This window comes from Lepisosteus platostomus, chromosome 15 (assembly GCF_059453375.1).
Source record: "Lepisosteus platostomus isolate fLepPlt1 chromosome 15, fLepPlt1.hap1, whole genome shotgun sequence".
Taxonomy (NCBI): domain Eukaryota; kingdom Metazoa; phylum Chordata; class Actinopteri; order Semionotiformes; family Lepisosteidae; genus Lepisosteus; species Lepisosteus platostomus.
Genome location: NC_142625.1, coordinates 19,423,736 through 19,426,890, shown reverse-complemented (window position 1 = coordinate 19,426,890; position 3,155 = coordinate 19,423,736).

The following is a 3,155-nucleotide window of genomic DNA, read 5'->3' as shown; positions in this document are numbered from 1 at the left end:
GGAAAAAAAAAACTCACTTGGTTAAGTGCCAGAAGTATTTATGATTTCTTTCTATTGTTTGATGTTGTTTTGTAGTTTTGAATGAGCTAGAGAGTCAACAGCCCCACCTGTCAGTCCAGTGTTTATACTCACCTTGAGCAGTATCCAGCAGATTGAGTGGCTTTGAGGCTGCAGAGCACTGGGCAGGTTTTTCACAAAATAAATCACTGTAGGAACAGTCTCTAAGGCAAATGTTTGTTATTGGCGATGACACTGAGATTCTTGAAACTAGAACATGTATTAGATTAGCAACATTTAATATTTAAAAAAAGCAAAAACAATATTTTCTTTTTAAGTGGTAAAGGTATACAGTTGTATCACTGGTTCTAATAGAACATTTTTGACATATCTGTTTTGGGTGCACTTTACAATACGAATTTTAAAAAAGAAATAAAAAATACAAATATATGCATTTAACATGGAATATGTTATTACCTGATTGGTAAAAATAATCTGATAATTCCTTACTGATTTTGCTTGTGCACTGAAATGATTAACCCCAAGGTCTGTTGTTTTTTTATGTGGAGCGATCAGCTTCAGAATAACTAATACCCAGGGTGCAGCTGCCCTCAGTGGTAGAGGGTGAAGAGAGTCAGGTTTTCTGTTGTAATACTGGGACAGGAGATGAACACCTGACTACTAAGGAATGTCAAATACCTGCATTCTCAGGAGGGTTTCAAACAGTAGGCTTATTCCAGTTTATCCCAGTAGGCTCAATCAGACATAATGCAATACAGCAGTGGGAAGAGAAGGCCTTCCTTTATAAAAAGCAGTTCTGGGATGGCTTGGCTAACAGCATTGTGTAGCTGAAGTTGTTTGGGATGAGAAATACAAACCTTAGGTGTAACATAGGTGTCTCAGTATTTAAAAAGATCTGATAGACTTGGAGGAATACTGGAATCATTTGAATCAGGTCTCTCTAGTCCTTTAAAGAATGTAGTGAAATAAAAGACTGGTCTGGAAGTCATGGAGAATCCCCAAAGAACAATATACTGTATGTTCTGTACATGGTTTTGAGGGACTTTCTTCCAGCAATCTAGTGGCGTCATCCCTGAGCTTTGAAGTTCCAGAGTTCCACAGGCTTTGTCCCTGGGCCTCAAGGTTCCAGACTTCCACTGGTCTCAACCCTGAGCCTCGGGGTTCCAGACTTCCACTGGTCTCATCCCTGAGCCTCGAGGTTCCAGGCTTCCACTGGTCTTGTCCCTGAGCCTCGAGGTTCCAGAGTTCCACAGGCTTTATCCCTGAGCCTCTAGGTTCCAGACTTCCACTGGTCTCATCCCTGAGCCTCGAGGTTCCAGACTTCCACTGGTCTCATCCCTGAGCCTCGAGGTTCCAGACTTCCACTGGTCTCGTCCCTGAGCCTCAAGGTTCCAGACTTCCACTGGTCTCCTTGTGTAAAACCTATTAATATTTTAGGAAAGCAGGTTAAATTCAAATCTGCATCTCAACTGTTTAATCACTTCTGAGACTTTAACAGTTAATTATTAAAGGATTTATACATAAATGAATTCACTTCTTTTACTTCAACACAGGGCAGTTTACTTGTAAAATATTCTTTGCGTAGCTACATTATAATTAATTCCTACATCACATAGTATTAATGACATTTAACCTTGTAAAAACAGAATAATTGGTAGTTGTGTAGTATTTAGTGATTTTAATATAAAACAAATAAATGAGAACTACCAGCAGGAAGATTAACAAGAAATAAGGTTTTATTTAGGATTTAGTGATAATATCTTTTGAGGGTAAGATAACATTCCTGACATTTGACATTTAATAATGAAGCAGCAAAAACCTGAAAGAAGGCTACTAATCTTCTTAGCCTGTGGCATGACTGTTGGGCTTATCATAAACTGCACACGGATTACAAAGGAACAGTCGTAGCTACCCTGTTCCTGTTTTACAAGAAAAAGCAATAAAAGTAAAGTCTCACATGTATAGACATTTCACATAGCTTTGGTCTAAATTCCTCATGCTCTGTATTTAATTGCTTTTCTACAAAATAAATTCCAATGTGAAGAAACATTGATAAAGAAGACAGTTTTACCCTAACTGGCTTTGTGTCTGTATACTAAATTTTGACTGTATCAACATTTCGTGGAAAAAGATTAACCATTGGAGAGAACTTTTATAAAATATAATATAAAATATTTGTAGAACCCTGTCATTCATTTAATCCTATTGACAAAGACATAATAATGAAAATGTGTAATGGCCTAATCATTACAAGCTCTCATTATTTAAGCAATGCGATCATTTAGAGTGGTTCAGAAAATATTTATTCATGAAATAAGACTGAAATTAGAGGCTTTGATGTATATACTTACACTGCTATAAAATAGCATTAAGGCTGGATCTTAATGCAGTTTGACAGTTAAAATTAAAGTCATGCCTGAGAGGACATACTGGATCTGGCCATTTAACCATGAAAAGAAACAGATGCTATTCATTGTATTATATATTATTAGCCTTATATTTCCTTTAAAATACCTGATAATAGAGAATTTATATTTATCAATTCTCTCAGTAGAGTTTATAAAAAGGTACAATAAAGTAAAACATTTTTTGTTTGCAAGATTGGCAATTTGCTATACATTCTTTTATATTCTGTACAGGATATAAAATTGTGATCTAAATATTTTAAGAACAATTAAATTTGCTTTGGCGCTCTAGGATGCAAATCCTGATGACAAAATATGAAAGAAAAGATAAACTAAAATAAATTTGGTAGAGAGGAAAGACTTTGAAATTGCTTTTCTTTTTTATAGCGCCATATTCACGAAATTATCTGCAAGGTGTCTAAATGCTTTGCTGAATAATATAAACAAAATCAGTGTCAATGAAACTGATACTTACCTAACAATTGTCAAGAATACCGGCTTCACCTTATACTGTCTCTTGAACTTGTCGGTTCTATTTCTATACATTCAGGATTATGAAAAAGGTCAAAATTAGTTGCATTATTGTGAATCTTGTATAATTGGTTTATACTGTATGTGATCAAAATAACAAGATCTGACTCATTGTTACAGATTGTTACAGTCTTATTGTAAAATCAATACAGCAGTGTGACCTCCTCCTGGTCAAGTGGCACATTGCAGTTTCTCTGGAGG